Source organism: Schistocerca gregaria, chromosome 1 (genome assembly GCF_023897955.1).
Source record: "Schistocerca gregaria isolate iqSchGreg1 chromosome 1, iqSchGreg1.2, whole genome shotgun sequence".
Classification (NCBI taxonomy): domain Eukaryota; kingdom Metazoa; phylum Arthropoda; class Insecta; order Orthoptera; family Acrididae; genus Schistocerca; species Schistocerca gregaria.
This window is the reverse complement of record NC_064920.1, coordinates 719,241,263-719,262,635: the sequence shown is the minus strand read 5'-3', so window position 1 is coordinate 719,262,635 and position 21,373 is coordinate 719,241,263.

Genomic DNA, 21,373 nt, shown 5'->3' with positions numbered 1-21,373 from the left:
GCGGGGACTACTCAAGAGGATGTCGTTATCAGGAGAAAGAAAACTGGCGTTCTACGGATCGGAGTGTGGAATGTCAGATCCCTTAATCAGGTAGGTAGGTTTGAAAATTTAAAAAGGGAAATGGATAGGTTAAAGTTTGATATAGTGGGAATAAGTGAAGTTTGGTGGCAGGAGGAACAAGACTTCTGGTCAGGTGACTACAGGGTTATAAACACAAAATCAAATATGGGTAATGCAGGAGTAGGTTTAATAATGAATAGGAAAATAGGAATGCGGGTAAGCTACTACAAACAACATAGTGAACGCATTATTGTGGCCAAGATAGATACGAAGCCCACACCTACTACAGTAGTACAAGTTTATATGCCAACTAGCTCTGCAGATGACGAAGAAATTGAAGAAATGTATGATCAAATAAAAGAAATTATTCAGATAGTGAAGGGTGACGAAAATTTAATAGTCATGGGTGACTGGAATTTGCCAGTAGGAGAAGGGAGAGAAGGAAACGTAGTAGGTGAATATGGACTGGGGCAAAGAAATGAAAGAGAAAGCCGCCTGGTAGAATTTTGCACAGAGCACAACTTAATCATAGCTAACACTTGGTTCAAGAATCATAGAAGAAGGCTGTATACATGGAAGAAGCCTGGAGATGCTGACAGGTTTCAGATAGATTATACAATGGTACGACAAAGATTTAGGAACCAGGTTTTAAATTGTAAGACATTTCCAGGGGCAGATGTGGACTCTGACCACAATCTGTTGGTTATGACCTGTAGATTAAAACTGAATAAACTGCAAAAAGGTGGGAATTTAAGGCGATGGAACCTGGATAAACTAAAAGAACCAGAGGTTGTACGGAGTTTCAAGGAGAGCATAAGGAAGCAATTGACAGGAATGGGGGAAAGAAATACAATAGAAGAAGGGATGAAGTAGTGAAGGCAGCAGAGGATCAAGTAGGTAAAAAGACGAGAGCTAGTAGAAATCCTTGGGTAACAGAAGAAATATTGAATTTAATTGATGACAGGAGAAAATATAAAAATGCAGTACAGGCAAAAAGGAATACAAACGTCTCAAAAATGACATCGACAGGAAGTGCAAAATGGCTAAGCAGGGATGGCTAGAGGACAAATGTAAGGATGTAGAGGCTTATCTCACTAGTGGTAAGATAGATACTGCCTACAGGAAAATTAAACAGACCTTTGGAGAAAAGAGGACCACTTGTATGAATATTAAAAGCTCAGATGGAAACTCAGTTCTAACAAAAGAAGGGAAAGCAGAAAGGTGGAAGGAGTATATAGAGGGTCTATACAAGGGCGATGTACTTGAGGACAATATTATGGAAATGGAAGAGCATGTAGGTGAAGATGAAATGGGAGATACAATACTGCGTGAAGAGTTTGACAGAGCACTGAAAGACCTGAGTCGAAACAAGGCCCCCGGAGTAGACAACATTCCATTGGAACTACTGACAGCCTTGGGAGAGCCAGTCCTGACAAAAATCTACCATCTGGTGAGCAAGATGTATGAGACAGGCGAAATACCCTCAAACTTCAAGAAGAATATAATAATTCCAATCCCAAAGAAAGCAGGTGTTGACAGATATGAAAATTACCGAACTATCAGTTTAATGATCACAGCTGCAAAATACTAACGCGAATTATTTACAGATGAATGGAAAAACTGGTACAAGCCGATCTCGGGGAAGATCAGTTTGGTTTCCGTAGAAATGTTGGAACATGTGAGGCAATACTGACCTTACGACTTATCTAGAAGAAGGATTAAGGAAAGGCAAACCTAAGTTTCCAGCATTTGTAGACAGAGAGAAAGCTTTTGACAATGTTGACTGGAATACTCTCTTTCAAATTCTAAAGGTGGCAGGGGTAAAATGCAGGGAGAGAAAGGCTATTTACAATTTGTACAGAAACCAGATGGCAGTTATAAGAGTCGAGGGACATGAAAGGGAAGCAGTGGTTGGGAAGGGAGTGAGGCAGGGCTGTAGTCTCTCCCCGATGTTATTCAATCTGTATATTGAGCAAGCAGTGAAGGAAACAAAAGAGAAATTCGGAGTAGGTATTAAAGTCTATGGGGAAGAAATAAAAACTTCGAGGTTCACTGATGACATCGTAATTCTGTCAGAGACAGCAAATGACTTCGAAGAGCAGTTGAACGGAATGGATAGTGTCTTGAAAGGATATAAGATGACCATCAACAAAAGCAAAATGAGGATAATGGAATGTAGTCGAATTAAGATGGGTGATGCTGAGGGAATTAGATTAGGAAGTGAGACACTTAAAGTAGTAAAGGAGTTTTGCTATTTGGGGAGCAAAATACTGATGATACTCGAAGTAGAGAGGATATAAAACGTAGACTGACAATGGCAAGGAAAGTGTTTCTGAAGAAGAGAAGTTTGTTAGCATCGAGTATAGATTTAAGTGTCAGGAAGTCGTTTCTGAAAGTATTTGTATGGAGTGTAGCCATGTATGGAAGTGAAACATGGACGATAAATAGTTTGGTCAAGAAGAGAATAGAAGCTTTTGAAATGTGGTGCTACAGAAGAATGCTGAAGATTAGATGGGTAGATCACATAACTAATGAGGAAGTATTGAATCGGATTGGGGAGAAGAGAAGTTTGTGGCACTACTTGGCCAGAAGAAGGGATCGGTTGGTAAGACATGTTCTGAGGCATCAAGGGATCACCAATTTCGTATTGGAGGGTGTGGAGGGTAAAAATCGTGGAGGGAGACCAAGAGATGACTACACTAAGCAGATTCAGAAGGATGTAGGTTGCAGTAGGTACTGGGAGATGAAGAAGCTTGTACAGGATAGAGTAGCATGGAGAGCTGCATCAAACCAGTCTCAGGACTGAAGACCACAACAACAACAACAACAACTAGAGGAAAAAACTTGAGAAATAAAACAATGTCATTTAAATAAATAAAAAATTAAGTGTGTCGTATCAAAATAAATTAGAATGCAATCTCCGTAGGACTTCTGTTACCATCTACTATACAATCAACATAGCAGAATTCATTTACTTGATTGTCAGTTTTATTTCATATCTTACAGTTCACTCTTAATTGCCACATCTTCTTTTTATGTTTATGCTTAACTTGTGGTTATCCATGGCACTAGCCAAAATTCTAAACATATAATGTCAACTTCTGAATCAACTAAGATTACATCCCCATCTCCAGATGTGATGTTTTTAGTGTATTCACCAATACCTTTAATTCCTTTTGTGTTATTTATCATATGTTCCATTGCAATTTCTATAAATAACTTGAATGAATAGGTGGAGAGGAGACAATTTTTCGAAATTTGGTTTTACATTCCTATTTCTTATTACAATTTTATTTCAGTTGTCTGTCCCTCCTACACATATACACAGCAAATATTTGGTTGGTGTCTCACACACGTGTGTTTATTTCTTGTATGAAAGTCGTTGCTGCAATTGATTTCATATTTGTTTTTACACACATAAGGACCAAAAATTTATAAACAGTGTAAAAGCAATGATGAAGCAAGAAAATTTTTAGATTCTTTTTGAACCATCAAAGATGTACTGCTTTTTATTTCTGATGGCAGGCTGTTCGTATGGTCAAATACCTCTGTTAATTGGTGAATTTTTAAAGGCAGGTGTATGTATTTTTTGAAAATGGAGTTTCATTTTCTGTCGTGTACTATGATCATGCAGTTCACATTTTTGCTGAATTTTGCCATATTACACGTTTCTAACATGCTGAGGGGTAGAATGAGCTACTTTTGGAAGAGAGCTTTGCAGCTGTCAGTTGGCTTTGCCTTGTACATTACTCTCACAGCTCTCTTATGGGCAAGAAAATCATCTGAACTATGTATGGAGTGTCCCCAGAACATGATACTGTACTGCAGCACACTGCGTACTATGCTTCGATCTCTAGACTTGTGCAGTATGTGTGGATACATAGGGTGTAGCACAACTTAATCTGCTTTGGCTCTAAGCACTATGGGACTTAACTTCGGAAGTCATCAGTCCTCTACTAACTTAGAACTACTTAAACCTAACCAACCTATGGATATCACACACATCCATGCCTGAGGCAGCAGTCGAACCTGTGGCCATAGCGGTTCCAGACTGTAGCGCCTAGAACCGCTCAGCCACTGTGGCCGGCCTTGCTCAGCTTTCTATTAGTTTCGCTGATATAGATTTGTCATTTTAAGTTGTGCTGGATCCACAGGCTTAAAAATATTGTTTCTGATGTGGGGGATATTTCAGAGCCATGTAATTTCATATCAGGCCTAAGTATCTTGGTTCTCAAGTTGAAGTTCTGGAAAGTGGTTTTCTTTGTGTTGACTGTCAGGTTACTTCTGTCAAACCAATTATCCAGTTCACCTGTACTTTCAGTTGTAGTTCATCATCATTTCTGCTGGTAATGAGAATACTAGTATCATCTGCAAAGAGTGCACTTGTAATGGCGCTGATGTTCAACCGTTAGTCATTTATGTAGGGAAGGTGCAGAATTGATCCAAGTATTGAATCTAGGGACACACCTTGTGCAGTATCACCACAGTCTAGAGAAGTCTGTTTGGATATGTCCTTGATCATTGTTGCTTTTTGTTTCCCATTTGTGAGATGAGCAGAATCAGTTTAGAGGGGGTGCCACTGATGCCATAAGATTGCAGTTTATGTAGAATTTTATGAGGTAAGACATCAGACACTTTGACAAATCTAGGGAGATCCCAATTGCTTTCTGTCTTTTGCCTTGAGCATCTAGGATGGAGTGCCTGAACTCATATATAGCAGTTGTGGATTTAGTTCACTCCGAGAAAATTAACTAGTCTCTGATAAATTAATGCCTCCAGAAGTTTACCCAACACAGGTAACAATGATATGGGCCTTTAATTTTCCGCATTATTTTTTTCACCTTTCTTAAAGATTGGGATACTTCTGCCACTTCCAGTCAGAGTATATACACTTGTCATCATTAATGAATTGCACGTTTTAGACAGTGGGACAGCAAATTTGAGTTCCTGATAAAATCTGAAATGTCATCAATTCCAGATGAGAGCTTATTTTTGAGGCTCTTTGTGTTTAATATAATAGTTTCCCTGAAGACTGCAGAGTCTATTGACATTTTTTTTTTTGTCTATTTGGTGTGGGTTTGTTGACGCTTTATAATAGTTTCTTTAAAAATACTTCCATCATAATTGTTGAATATATTTGTAACTTTTTGTGGATTAGTGATTCTAAAGCTGTGGATCAGAGTAGTATTTTCATAATAAGATTTTCACTCTGCAGTAAGAGTGTGCGCTGATATGAAATATTTCATTATGTAAACATCCCCCAGGCTGTGGCTAAGCCATGTCTCCACAATATCCTTTATTTCAGGAGTGCTAGTTCTGCAAGGTTTGCAGGAGAGCTTTTGTAAAGTTTGGAAGGTAGGAGACAAGATACAGGCAGAAGTGAAGCTGTGAGGATGGGGTGTGAGTCATGCTTGGGTAGCTCAGATGGTAGAGCACTTACCCGCGAAAGGCAAAGGTCCCGAGTTTGTCTCGGTCCGGCACACAGTTTTAATCTCCCAGGAAGTTTTAGTATTTTCATGTTCACAAGACAGTTGATTTCTTATGATGCTCAACATTGCCTTCACTTTGTTCAAGAATGTTGCTACATAGTTGTCATTTACTACCTACTTGGCTCACACTGTAACTTTATTTTGACATATTGCTTAAGATACCTCTCTTGAGAAGGGGCGTGATTGTTATTTTTTAAGTACTTAAACAGTGCCTCTCCCGTCTTCAGGAAATCATTATACCAGTGTTACCCATGACTTCCTTTTGGGTTCTTTAGATTGAATATGTTTCAGTTTGAGATGAAAAGCATACTGAATTGGTATAGGAATGTATTTAAGAATAACTCAGTTTTTTTTTGTCCATATCATCTGCTTTGTGTACTTCATTCCATTTTTCTGCTGTTAAGGAATCATTGAGTTTTCATATTTTCACCACTGCAATTCCTCACTTTAGTTGTGTATTTTTCTGTAGCTATATCCTGTCTCCAAAGGTTCTATTGTCTGAACTGAATGAGCTTGTGAGATTCAATAAGAGTGTTTCCTTTTATAGGAAGCCCTTTCGAGTTTTGTAGTTCTTGCTAGTATATCTTTCCTGCATCTTTCTATATCAATTCTACTTCCAAGATACTAAAACTTGTCCATGTCTACAAGGGTCTCTTCTTGTAGTTTAACTTTCAGCCATGTAGCACGTCCATCTGCTTAATACACCATGACCTATTTTCTCTTTTGGTTTCTGTGCATATTGTAGCTATCAGCTAGCACATGTTCTACATCTACATCTACATAAAGGGTTATTACAAATGACTGAAGCGATTTCACAGCTCTACAATAACTTTATTATTTGAGATATTATCACAATGCTTTGCATACATACAAAAACTCAAAAAGTTTTTTTAGGCATTCACAAATGTTCGATATGTGCCCCTTTAGTGATTCAGCAGACATCAAGCCAATAATCAAGTTCCTCCCACACTCAGCGCAGCATGTCCCCATCAATGAGTTCGAAAGCATCGTTGATGCGAGCTCGCAGTTCTGGCACGTTTCTTGGCAGAGGAGGTTTAAACACTGAATCTGTCACATAACCCCACAGAAAGAAATCGCATGGGGTTAAGTCGGGAGAGCGTGGAGGCCATGACATGAATTGCTGATCATGATCTCCACCACGACCGATCCATCGGTTTCCCAAACTCCTGTTTAAAAAATGCCGAACATCATGATGGAAATGTGGTGGAGCACCATCCTGTTGAAAGATGAAGTCGGCGCTGTCGGTCTCCAGTTGTGGCATGAGCCAATTTTCCAGCATGTCCAGATACACGTGTCCTGTAATGTTTTTTTTCGCAGAAGAAAAAGGGGCCGTAAACTTTAAACTGTGAAATTGCACAAAACATGTTAACTTTTGGTGAATTGCGAATTTGCTGCACGAATGCGTGAGGATTCTCTACCGCCCAGATTCGCACATTGTGTCTGTTCACGTCACCATTAAGAAAAAGATGTTGCCCCATCACTGAAAACAAGTTTCACACTGAACGCATCCTCTCCCACGAGCTGTTGCAACTGCGCCGAAAATTCAAAGCGTTCGACATTGTCATCGGGTGTCGGGGCTTGTAGCAATTGTAAATGGTAAGGCTTCTGCTTTAGCCTTTACCGTAAGATTTTCCAAACTGTCGGTTGTGGTACGTTTAGCTCCTTGCTTGCTTTATTCATCGACTTCCGCGGGCTACGCACGAAACTTGCCCACATGTGTTCAACTGTTTCTTCACTCACTGCAGGCCTACCCGTTGATTTCCCCTTACAGAGGCATCCAGAAGCTTTAAACTGTGCATACCATCGCCGAATGGAGTTAGCAGTTGGTGGATCTTCGTTGAACTTCGTCCTGAAGTGTCGTTGCACTGTTATGACTTACTGATGTGAGTGCATTTCAAGCACGACATACGCTTTCTCGGCTCCTGTCACCATTTTGTCTCACTGCACTCTCGAGCGCTCTGGCGGCAGAAACCTGAAGTGCGGCTTCAGCCGAACAAAACTTTATGAGTTTTTCTATGTATCTGTAGTGTGTCGTGACCATATGTCAATGAATGGAGCTACAGTGAATTTATGAAATCGCTTCAATCATTTGTAATAGCCCTGTACATATTCCACAATCCACCATACAGTGCATGGCGGAGGGTACCTCATACCACAACTAGCATCTTCTCTCCCTGTTCCACTCCCAAACAGAACGAAGAAAAATGACTGCCTATATGCCTCTGTACGAGCCCTAATCTCTCTTACCTTATCTTTGTGGTCTTTCCGCGAAATGTAAGTTGGCGGCAGTAAAATTGTACTGCAGTCAGCCTCAAATGCTGGTTCTCTAAATTTCCTCAGTAGCGATTCATGAAAAGAATGCCTCCTTTCCTCTAGAGACTCCTACCCGAGTTCCTGAAGCATTTCCATAACACTCGCATGATGATCAAACCTACCAGTAACAAATCTAGCAGCCCGCCTCTGAATTGCTTCTATGTCCTCCCTCAATCCGATCTGATAGGCATCCCAAATGCTCGAGCAGTACTCAAGAATTGGTCGTATTAGTGTTTTATAAGCAGTCTCCTTTACAGATGAACCACATCTTCCCAAAATTCTATCAATGAAATGAAGACGACTATCCGCCTTCCCCACAACTGCCATTACATGCTTGTCCTACTACATATCGCTGTGCAATGTTACGCCCAAATATTTAATCAACGTGAGTGTGTCAAGTGCTACACTACTAATGGAGTATTCAAACATTATGGGATTCTTTTTCCTATTCATCTGCATTAATTTACATTTATCTATATTTAGAGTTAGCTGCCACTCTTTACACCAATCACAAATCCAGTACAAGTCATCTTGTATCCACCTACAGTCACTCAATGACACCTTCCCATCATCAGCAATTGCCGGACATTGCTATCCATCCTATCCAAAAGATCATTTATGTAGATAGAAAACAACAGCGGACCTACCACACTTCCCTGGGACACTCCAGATGATACCCTCACTTCCAATGAACACTCACCATCAAAGACAACGTACTGGGTTCTATTACTTAAGAAGTCTTTGAGCCACTCACATATTTGGGAACCAATCCCATATGCTCATATCTTAGTTAGGAGTCTCCAGTGGGACACCTAGTCAAACGCTTTCTGGAAGTCAAGGAATATAGCATCCGTGTGATACCCTTCATCCATGGTTCGCAAGATATCATGTGAAAAAATGGCGAGTTGCATTTCGCAGGACTGATGCTTTCTAAAGCCGTGCTGATGCATGGACAGCAACTTCTCTGTCTCAAGGAAATTCATTATATTCAAACTGAGAATATGTTCGAGAATCCTGCAACAAACCGATGTTAAGAATATTGGTCTGAAATTTTGAGGACCCGTCCTTCTACCCTTCTTATGTACAGACATTACCTACGCCTTTTTCCAGTCGCTCGGGACTTTACGTTGGGCAAGAGATTCGCGATAAATGCAAGCTAAGTAAGGGTCCAATGCAGTAGAGTACTCTCTGTAAAACCAAATTGGAATCCCATCAGGACCTGGCCCATGTTCCAGTTAGTTAAGCAGCCAAGTCATTTCCTTATTGCTTTTGGTAACTACTGCTGTGTTATTGTGTTTGTCACAGAATCATATCATTAAATCTCCTTCTCCCCCTCCCCCCCCCCCCCCCTCCACAATTCTTTAAAGAACCAGACTCTCATGAATAAAACATTGTATCTCCTGAATTCTGCAGGTAGATTCTGTGCTGTATGTGCATACTTTCTGCAAAAAGTATTGATCAGTTAGTGGTAAATAAGTAATAAAGTAATATGTGTTACCTGATACTGCAGTTTTACTGGATGAACAATGAATATGCAGAAAGCAATAAGCATTTTTCCCTATCATAATTTTCTGGGGATGTTGGCATGAAAAAGTTTTGCAAATGGTTTGAATATATGTGCAGAGATGTTGGAAGTCACCAACAAGGGATACTCCCCATCACAACCCACTCAGATATAGTGATAAAAGGGCCCAGTGGATAGCCTGTCAAAAACTGACACAGATCAAGCACGAGAAAAGGAAGGAGGTGTAATGGACTAGAAAGAAAATAAAAATAGTGAATGGTTCAAGGACAAGAAGTGCAATATAGAATATCCTAAAATAGCGACATGAAAGCGCGACCCTGTTGTGGTTAAGTGGTCTCGGTGTTGGTCTGTCAGGCAGGTGAGCTGTGTTCAAACCTCACTCGCACCATTCTTTCTTTCTTGTGTGTGTGTGTGTGTGTGTGTGTGTGTGTGTGTGTGTGTGTGTGTGTGTGGTGTGGTGGTGGTGGTGTATCGTCCGTTTGCAACAGTGATGTGTGAGGAAGGGACCCATAATGACAGTTAATTCTGTGCAACTACACTATTAGCAGACGAGAGGAAGTGGACTCTGAATGGAAACCGCAAATGTTTGACAACAAGGTGACAAGTCAACTGAATCCTTCCCCAAAAAACATGTCTGGTGTATCATATACGTCATTAGTGACATTGCAAGTGTCATATGATAGGAATCTCGTAATGTATTAAAAATAAACATTCCATGACTTACCAAGCGGGAAAGCGCCGGTAGATAGGCACAATAAAAAAACACACACACAAAATTTCGAGCTTTCGCAACCGGCGGTTGCTTCGTCAGGAAAGAGGGAACGAGAGGGAAAGATGAAAGGATGTGGGTTTTAAGGGAGAGGGTAAGGAGTCATTCCAATCCCGGGAGTGGAAAGATTTCCCCCTAAGGTAAGTCTTTCCGCTCCCAGGATTGGAATGACTCCTTACCCTCTCCCTTAAAACCCACATCCTTTCATCTTACCCTCTTTCCTGACGAAGCAACCGCCGGTTGCGAAAGCTCGAAATTTTGTGTGTGTGTTTTTTTATTGTGAAACAATTACTAACAAAGAGATAGAGGGGCTGGCCAGTACTTACCTCAGCTCAGTACAGCCGATAGAAACACAAAAAACAACCGAAAATTTAAGTTCCTAGCTTTCGGAATAAATGTTCCTTCATCAGGGAGGAGAGAGGGGAAAGAAAGGGAAGAAGGGAAAGTGGATTTAGTTACTCACAACCCAGGTTATGAAGCAACAGGGAAAGGAAAACAGGGAAGGTAGCAAGGATAGAGGCATGGTTGTCAGAGGGAAGCCAAAGATATTCTACTGTAGGTACTGTGCCAGCTTCAAACCAAAGAGGATGCATACAGAAGTAAAGAGGTGTATAGTATAAAGATGTAGGATTAAAAGATGCATGAATGGCTAAAGAGGAAAGGGAAAGAGGAGAAGACTGAAAAGTAAATGGGAGTGAGGTTGTTTAACGTAGGTTCAGTCCAGGGGGATGGCGGGATGAAAGGATGTGCTGGAGTGCAAGTTCCCATATCCACAGTTCAGAGGGACTGGTGTTGGGTGGGAGAAGCCAAATGGCACATATGCTACACCGTATACATTTATTCCGAAAGCTAGGAACTTAAATTTTCGGTTGTTTTTTGTGTTTCTATCGGCTGTACTGAGCTGAGGTAAGTACTGGCCTGCCCCTCCATCTCTTTGTTAGTAGTTGTTTTTTTATTGTGCCTATCTACCGGCGCTTTCCCGTTTGGTAAGCCATGGAATCTTTGTTTTTAATATATTTTTCCCATGTGGAATGTTTCTTTCTATTTTATTTGAAACTGTTAATGACATACCTAATTTGTATCCCTGGTAAGTGAGTAAGATATGCCTCCTTGTCCAATTAAGTTCTTTGTATGAATGTCATCACTCCCAGGGAAATGATGAAAACATAATAATTTGCCACATAAGTTGCAACAAATAAACTCAACAGTTTCACAGTTTCTGTGTGCTCTGTCAAAATATATGTGTTTAATATTTTTGAAGTTGTGTTCTGGTTTTGAAGTGTTGACTTGCCACATGACTTGTATTCTACAAATAATGTATAGCATGACGACTGTCAAGAGAACAAACATTTCAATGATGGGATGGAGAATTAATAATGTTGTAAAAGATTAAATGGTGTGAGGAAGTTCTGAACATGTCTTGTCTGCCTTGCAATCCAACATTGTGGCCCCTTAACCACATTGCTGTGGTGTTTCGAATTTTCTTTTTTTCACAGTTCAGCACACATTCTCCCTGTGTTCAGGTTTGATTGTGTTCAGCTTTAGATGGGCTATCCACTGGGCCAGTAACCCTTTGCTCTATTGCCATTTTCTGAATTCACTATTATTCGTGCTCTTATTCTGCCATTATCATCCCAAAACTCCCTCTTTTCTGGCCATCACTTCCCACACTCTCCTATGCCCAAAACCCCCCCTCTTCTGGCCGTTACTTCTCACAGTTTCCTATGCCTATCTCCATTCCTTCTATTTCTTAATTTAGGTTTTAATATAACACACTGCCTTAACATTCCAAGAGTACATTTTTGCTGCCACCTTCTTGCTCACATCTTGCTTGTACGGCTCGGTGACAATAAAAACAATCCTACCCAGTCTTACCAATGCATTTAATCATTTAATGTGTGCCACTGCCACTCATTACGACCTCGCCAGGTGAGTATATCAAGGTGGTTTGTGCTTGGTCCAGCAGCCGTTGCTGCACACCCTGAAATAAACTGGAAAATTTATTGTAATATTTATAACTGTCTGAAAAGTCCTCTGGATAATTTTTGAGCTGTTTTGAGAACTAGTGAAAGTCGCAGCAGTGTGGATGGCCGACATTAAAGGATCTACACTACTTCTACTAAAACTATTTTCTCGTTTTCAATAACCACATTTTCTGTGTGAAAGATCTACTATTATTGCCATCATGATGCATAGAACATTGCTTTTGCTTCATGCACTGCAAATAACCTATTCAACTAGCAACATGAATATGGTATCTTACAGAGACCACGTAGCCACACCAAAGTTGACAATGTGAATCGATACCACAGACATTAGCGAGCGCTCACTGCAATCTGCAGTGCTGTGTGGGAGGTGCTCCTAAAGACCACACACCTCCCCTATCAGTAATGCCACACCCTCGCAGTGAGGTCAACATAGTACTCGGCATGCAAGAAGTCGACCTCATTTGGAGACCAGAGCGACAGCAATCAACAGCATTGTCTAGGACCAATGAGTAGCAATAGTTTCAGATTAACTTGAAGTGATGTTAATGTTAAACACTGTCCCTAAGGAGAACTGTTTGTTAATTGGTGAATCAAGTGATGCTTTACTAGCCCACAACAATTGTAAATTATCCAGTACTCATGTAGTAAAGAAGTGTGTCAAGGTTAAGAAAATCTTTTATTCATTTACGTAATAAAGTGAACTAATACCAGGGTGGTTTGAAAAGTTCTCAGAATGGAACAGAAGAAAAGTACTTACACACTGAAACTTTTTTTATTTTTCAATGTAGTCTCCTTGTAGACTAATGCACTTGGGCCAAAGATGTTCCAGTGCCTTGATCCCATCTTGAAAATGAGTTTCCTCTAGGCCTACAAAATAGTTGTCAACTCCAGCTATCAATTCTTCATTTGAAGTGAATCTTTGTCCACCAAGAAAAATTTTCAGTTCTGGGAAGAGATAGGAGTCTGATGGAGCCATTACCATGTGCATAAACAGGTGTGGCAACAATTCATACCTTAGTTAATGTAATTTTGCCATGGCATTTGCACGTTTTTGATCCAGCGTCATGAGTCGCGGCACCCATCTTGCAGATAATTTTTTCATTTCTACTTCTTCAGGTAAAATGTGATATACCCTTTCAGGTGACAACTGTAAAGTGTGAGCAATTTCACACACTTTCAGTTGGTGAGCCCCCATCATCATTTTGTGCATTTTTGCAATGATTTCTGGAGTAGTGACATATCTTGGTGACTACTGCGTAGATCATCATCTAAGCTCCCCCAACCAAATTTAAATTCATTTGTCCATTTGGCAACAGTTGAATATGAAGGAGCAGAGTCCCCCACTGTATTCTGGAAATCGTCATGAATATCCTTTACTTTCATACCTTTCTATACGAAGTACTTCATCACTGCCTGAATCTCGATTTTTTCCATCTTTGCTAATCACTAAGCAGGAACAACAACAGAGCCATGTCACTGCCACAGCTCTCTTCCAAGAGCACTGACGTGGCACAGGCAACAGTCCAATGAATATCACACGAACAACTCATAGTGCTACCACTGACCTCTCGTGGTGAGTTTGAGGACTTTTCATACCACCCTCATATTTCATGTGTTATAGTGAAGCCTTCTCTCACAGCAATCGAAGAACCCACAGTTATGGCCAGACAAAAGTAGTTTTGCCTGGTCACAACAGTGGATATCTGCAGGGTAAAGGTTCCCAGGTAGAGGTGAGATCCCTGCACAACCATTAGCAGGATGTGCCAGCAGCGAGGCTGTGGAGTGGAAGTAATGTAGCTCCTGTTAAGCAGCTAGATACAATTTGTGAGCAGTGAGCCTGCAGCAGAAACATACCTTACCATAAAGTGCTTATTCTAATAAGCATTCCCTGCCTGAAGCTCTGAACTATTTTACCAGTGGAAAATTTTACGCAGAAGGAAGCAATCAGAGGATTCTTAGCAGAGAACTTGATGTACTTAAAAAAGGGATGGTTGTCTCCCATTGCTGTCAACAATGCAGTACTGCAACTGTTAATTATCCCCACCAAATCTGCAGAAAGCATTATAGTAGATATGCCATCTCTTTGATTTCCATAAACTGTGAGTACTGGAGAAACTGCTGTCTTCCTCCAACATACAGATTCTCTATGACTTAACCTCAGCAAAGAGGGCTGCTGCTTCCACTCTGTGAGCCATTTGGTATCCATTAGCCTCATAGCCTCTTACAGGCTTCACTGCAACTCTGGCGAATTTCTGAATGAGAAACCAGCTGCTTAATCTCTCCTAATATGAAGTGTTTTTAAAAAAAAATAATGGGAAATTAGTCATGTTGCACAGTCTATAGGTCTGATTCATGTAGTTTTTGTTGTTGTGTTAGTAAACATGCCTGAAAAGTGACTCCACAATGTTAGCCACATTCGCTATTCAGTCTGTTGTCAGACATCAAAAAGATTATATGTGTATTGGTGATTATTTATTTTCTATAAAAGTAGATCACAGAATTAGTGTTAAATATTAACTTAAGAACAGAAGTTTTAGAAATGAAAAATATTACATTTGCTGACTCTATTACAGTATAACAAGTGTTTACAAGTGGTAAAGCAATTCAAAGAATGCTGTGGAGACGTTGAAGGTGACAAGCACCTTTGACGCGCCAGCTTGTCAACAATGAAATCACGGAAAAAATGAAAGTAATGATTGTGAATGATCAGCAAATCGCAGTTGGAGAAGTTGCTGACAATGCTGGCATATCAACTGGCCAGTTCCATGAATTTTTTTCAGATTTGCTGGATATGAAATGTATAACAGTAAAGTTTGTTACAAAATTGTTGAACTTTGAACAAAAATAGCAGTGAATGCACACTGCTAAGCAGTCACAAAATCAATCAAGAACAATGTAGAACTACTGAAACTTGTCATAAGAGGTGATGAAACATGAGTTTACAGATATTGCATTTAGACTAAGAGACAACTGTTCCAAAGGGAGCATTCTGGATTGCCAAGACCAAAAAAAGATTGACAAGTGCATCCAAATATAAAGGTTCTGCTCACTACATGCTTCGATATTGTTGGCATTAGGTGCCAAGAGTTCTTGTCTCAAATCCATAGGCCAAATAATAAATAAGAAGCACTACTTATACATTTAACGTCATCAGTGTGAAGCAATTTAAAAGAAGGAATTTGAGGTGAATCAATTCATGACTTTACACCACAATAATGTACCTGCTCCCACTTTCTTGCTTGTTCATATATTTTTGGCCAGACATCTTCACCAGTCCAGACATTTTTTGACTAGGATGCCAAGCTGGAACTACTCAATGATACACTTACAAAATAGGTGCAATTCTAGTGCAAAGCCAAGAAGGTCCGAAAGAATGCTTGCTTAAGCCTCCAGTGTTCTCCCAAGTCCAAGAAGAATTCCCCTATGACAAAGTGTGTCTTGCCCTGGTCTGGGTGATTAGCTAGTTCCAACCCTATTTACACAGCAGACCAACCAATATTGTGACTCACCACCAGTCTTCCTGCTCACCGGCATTATTTATTCAGATGAGTCACAAGAGGCCACTGAAGCTTCCCGAACATAACAGCACAGTAGTATACAAAAATGGCCACACTCAAATATGTATCTCCCAGGATTCATTACAACATTACAGTGCTGATAATATTCCTCTCATTACCACACTAATGAACACTGCAACTGAACATACTGAAGACCATAGAGGGCTTACATAGAGGCCAGCTTTACTGAAGTATTTTCATGACACTCCGACATCAAGTCGTCTGAGATTTATGAAGGCCCTGAACTGTGTTAGAAGCAGGTACTGTTCGCCACTTCTCCTCCAATGTGTCATACATTGGATAAGCCACTGTGGAGAACTGAGCAATAGGTCTCTCGGGGGAAATACCAAAGTAAACAAATAGGAATGAATGGATAATTGTGTGCAATCACTACCTAATCCACCACACTGTCATCAATGTTCTAGTAACTGTTGAAGCTCTGACAATTGGCTGGTTTCTTGCACAAGACTTAAGTTTGAAGCCTGGATCACCACTTGTAATAACTGAGGACTTTGGCTAAGTGTTTCAGTCACGACTGGGGTCAAAAGTTATTTCGAAATGCACTGTCACTCTCCGGATGACAGCTGCCAACCAGCTGCATGTGAATGGCCTAACAGAGTTTTCAAAGAGACATTGACTGATACACTGTTAATGTCGAACAAAGGTTTTGGGTACAATACTGCCTGTAATAACATTTAAATACAACACAGAAAACAAAACACTACATGTTTCACGTTGTTCCTGACAGGTTGGGATACTGTATTATGCTTCCATTTCAACCTGAAGATGCTAGAGATGATTACATCAAACAATTCATCACCAAAACTGAAGAAGTGCAGGGCAGCTGGCATACATAAGGACCTTGGATGCACAGAGTAAAGATTGTGAACATTGTAATGCCAAATACTGACCTGTAAGCTATGATCCTGGCACCCCTGTGTTGATTTTAACTCCTATGCAGGGTGGGCTATCAGTGCTACGTTACTCTAAAATAAGTCACTTATCAAGTGCCAGTTACAAAGTGGATGATGGTGGTGATTGCCTCAACAGATGATTAAACCAGATGTCCTTTTGTCAACTAGAAACAGATCAGTGTCATGAGGGGAAGAAATGCTACCTGCTGTGCATCGTCTGGTACGATTTAGCAGTTATATTCAGGATGTGGCTCACTGATTTTCTTCTCACCATCTGCAATTGTTTATTGTTTGGTACCTGCAGTTTGTAGAATGTTCTGAGACAAGCGTGTTTATGGGAACCAGCAATTAGTAAAACATTTTATGCATATATAAATACATGCACACCCTAATAAGGCAAGGATTGCAGTTCCCTCAGTACTTTTGTGTGCTTAATAATTGCACCTTCAGTGTGAAGTGTTAGCTCATGATGACAATCCTGCTCTTGCAGCAAATACTCTATTTCCAATTCTAGGTAACAATGTGTGCTAAATGTATTGCATTTAACAAACATAAAAGACATGGCTTCTAGCCTTGTGCAAGTCTTTTGATTTTGATGTTACTTTCATGGCTTACATTTCAATTTCATCACATAATTTGCCAAACAGCTTTCATTTGACCCCACAGGACCTTTCCATACTTCATCATGGAAGGAAAAAATAGAATCACTTTTGATCAAGTGTGAAACCACAACCTCTCTGCTGGTTGCCAGCGATGCTTTTCATCAGCATAAGAAAGCTATATATTAATCTTTTCTATCATCAATCAAATGAGTAGGCTCAAATGAAATGAATTACTTTAACTTGTGCATTGTATTTTGTTTAAGACCTCTTACATCTTTGTCATTCTTGGTAGTATAACCACAGAGAACAGTAGGTGCTTAATAGAAATGACGATAAGGATTGCATTGGAAAAACAGTTATTTATGACTAAGAAAAGATATTTTAACCACCAAACATATGAATACATGTGTCAGAAAATCCTTCGCGGACTCATTTGTATGGGGTACACAGCTCTATCGACAAGAAAGTTGAACTCAGGGTAAATTGGAGAGGAATTGTCTTAATGGTGTTGAAATGTAGATATGGCAAGAAATACCAAGAAAGAGCTGGTAAAAAAAACTGGACATTTTATTGGAAGTACATGAAGAGAGAAGATTATCAAATGATTTATTGTTCACGTCATCAGACATAACACATTCATTATTAGCTTTCTTGAAAGAAAAGTGTTGAGAATGAAAGTAAGAGTATGGCCTTGGATAAAGACACCAAGAAGAGGATAGGATGTGACTATTATATGGAACTGAAACGAACAGCCAATGACAGAAGAGACTGGTTGCATTGACAAGGCATTAGCCTTTAGAATATGTATGTGTTTGTGTAAATAGAAAGGAAAATCTCATTTTGTCATTCAGCTTTAGCTTCACTTGGCATTGTGTTGCAGTTCTCAGTACATCACATAACTGTGATGCAACATGAATGCTTCTTTTATCAGAAGTCTCATGGGGTATTCTTTATGTGAAAAAAAGCACTGAATGGCTCTCAAGACATTTGCTCCAGTCTCCCTTTCTGTGCTGTATCATCCACTAACCAGATGAATGTAAACAGAACACGAAATAAAGTGACAGAAGACACCTCTTCAATCCCTGAGATGCATAAGAAATAGTAAAGTAGGAATGTTGTACAATGTGAGATTGAAATGAGACAGACATGAAGAACATCAGAGTAAGTTGATTTAAATTCTTTGGTTTCAGGAACTCTTTTTTTATTTTCCATACATGCAAGTGCTTGAGCTATTTGACAGCACAGATGTTACAATCAGAGTAACACGCAAAACAACCACTGGATTGTAACTCAATACATATTCTATAAAATATGCCTGGAATTTTGAGCTGTAGACAGCTTATGATTAACCATTCATCCTTATTACCAGATTTGAATAAGGCAGCTCCATGCAGATAGCTTCAGGTATGTTTGCACGGGAGTTCATGAAAATTTTAACTGTTTTACAGTTTGCAATCCTTAACAGTTATAGGTCTTGTCAATGAATGGATTACTTTTCAATAAGGTCATTAAATCTATGGGTATTTTGTACTTGTAACAAATGTGAAAATGTTTTTTACTGTTTAATGAGACCACTGTGGAAACTGGCTGTTAATGAGAGATAACAATACATGATGTGGCAAATGCTTACGGCTGGGGAGATCCCTATCAGCACAGCACTAAGAGTGAGCATGAGCTGGATGAACACCTGATGTTACCACAGAAATTCATTGCAAATAGTCCATTCTTTTAAAGCCTAATGTTATTCATAAAGAATAATTTATAGATAAAAAATACTATTTGTTACAGTAGGGATATAAATGAAAAATGACAAACAGAGAAATGATATGGAAAAGCTAAGGAACAAGCTATCCTGATGTCATAGTAACAGTATAAACTCAAATATTTTCATGCCTGTATGTTCTGTCTATGCAACTAAATGGAAGACAGCTTTGTTTACTGCCACACGCATTTCGCTTCTTGTACTTGTGAAGCATCTTCAGCGGCCTGTAACACACGTTTCTTTATGTACATTTAATAAATGTATTGTGTTACTATATTAAAGTTTGTCATGTTTTTTAGATTAGCATATACATTTGTAGCACAAATTTCGCGAGGTGAAATTATCTTCAATGGTAGTGCGCCAGCCTTCCAGTCTGAGGGAGAATCCACCGGGGTCCCAACACAGTCATTGTAGATTCAAGATATGACATACTGGGAACAAACCCATCAACAGCTCTTAGTCTGCATACAGAAAGTCTTTTACACAGTCTTTTGTAACTAGGACATTCTTTATTTAAAGCAGGTGCTTGAACTGGCGACCCTCTGACGCGACACAAGATTGGTAACTTTGAATGGCGTTTTGCCAGCCAAACTCTTTCAAAGATTCCTGGCATTGGCCTGATGTGATTAGCGGCATGTTGAATGCAATCCATTAATTCCTCTTCGTTTCTTGGTGGTTTGTGTCTGGGTAGGTGAACTAAAACCTCGAAGAATCCCCACAGGAAAAGATCCAGTGGCGTGAGTCCTGGTGATCGTGGCCATGTCTTATGAGCACCTCTGCCAATTACCCGGCCGTCTAATAGTTCATTTAAATATCCGTGCACAGCAAGACTTATATGCGGGCACCCCATCGTGCTGCAACCACATACATAGCCATAGGTCCAGCAGGCCGGGTGGAGTGAAAGTAATTTGTACTGGTAAATAGAGGAGGTAGATGGACCGATCCAATCAGACGGTCAGCCACAATTCCTGCCCAAATCGTTCCTTGTGTCCCTGCACGTACGTGATGTGAGGACTTCCTCTTGCCCAGTAATGAGCGTTTCAGGTATTGTAAAGGCCATCCCGATGGAAGGTGCATTCGTTGGTAAACTACACAATGGAGGGGATGTTGGAATCTCGTGCAACACATCACAGAAACCACCAGCAAAACCCTAGTATTGTTCATAGTCCACCACACAATTTAGGTCTTGGGCATGGTGGATAATAAATGTAAGCTGGCCGTCATCCCTCAAAACCTCCCAGACTAACTAAAAAGTGACCCCCATGTCATGTCCAACCACTCGAGTAGTTGTAATAGGTGCTTCCTCGAAGTGCTCGAGAACAGTCTCTGCAAATGCAGCATCCTGTTGTGTTTGAGGTCTTCCAGCATCACCATGGTATCCCACTAACGAGCCTGTTTCGCCAAGTCGCTAGTGAATTGCTGTAAATGTTTGCGAGTGTGGGTGGTGTCTCGCTGGGTACTGTTCCTCATACAACTGCTGAGCTTCATGCACATTACCGTTGGCTAGTCCATAAACAAACAGCATATATCATTGTTCATCAAACAAATACTGTGCTGCCATGCTTACTGTATGACTAAATCACAGGTGGTGTGTGTGTGTGTGTGTGTGTGTGTGTGTGTGTGTGTGTGTGTGTGTGTGTGTGTGTATGCGCGCGCGCGCTCACTCTGAAGCAAAGCTTACATGTTTATTTTTGGTTTTTGTTTCACTTTAGAGCGCAAAAACAACTGGAGTCATATGCACCCAAGTCAAAACTATAGAACACGAAGACAGAGAGTAGTTCAAAAACGATTATACATTAGTACCAACTGACATAATAAAAGACAGCTAAAAACAGGTATGTGGAAAAAGGGATAAAAAAAATTACGCCATACAGAATTGGAGGTCCAAAACTAAAAATTAAATGGCATTCACCATATTGTTTTGACGGATAAAAAGTAAGACGCAGTCGACAGCCTGCGCGTCATTTGCTAAAATGGCCAAGAACTCAGACGGCTAACCCAAACAGGAAAGTAAATTGTTAAAAAATGGACATTCCATCAGAAAGTGGCGGACAGTTAAAACTTGGGTGCAACGTGTACGAAGTGGTGGGGTAACGCCACTTAACAAATTACGATGGCTAAAAAAGCAGTGCCCAGTATGCAGCTAAGTTAAAATAACCTCCTCCTGGTGGGAGGGCCAAGAGGTGGTCATCCAAGCTGCTGGGAGAGGCTTAATAAGCTGGAGCTTATTCCCATGAAAGGAGGGCCATTGGTGATGTCAAAGGGACACCACCTCCTGACAGATGGCGACACAGAGATCATCGGACGGAATATAGGTACTTGCGGGCTCACATATGAGCACTGCAGCTTTTGCAGCAGCTTCATTTCCTGGCA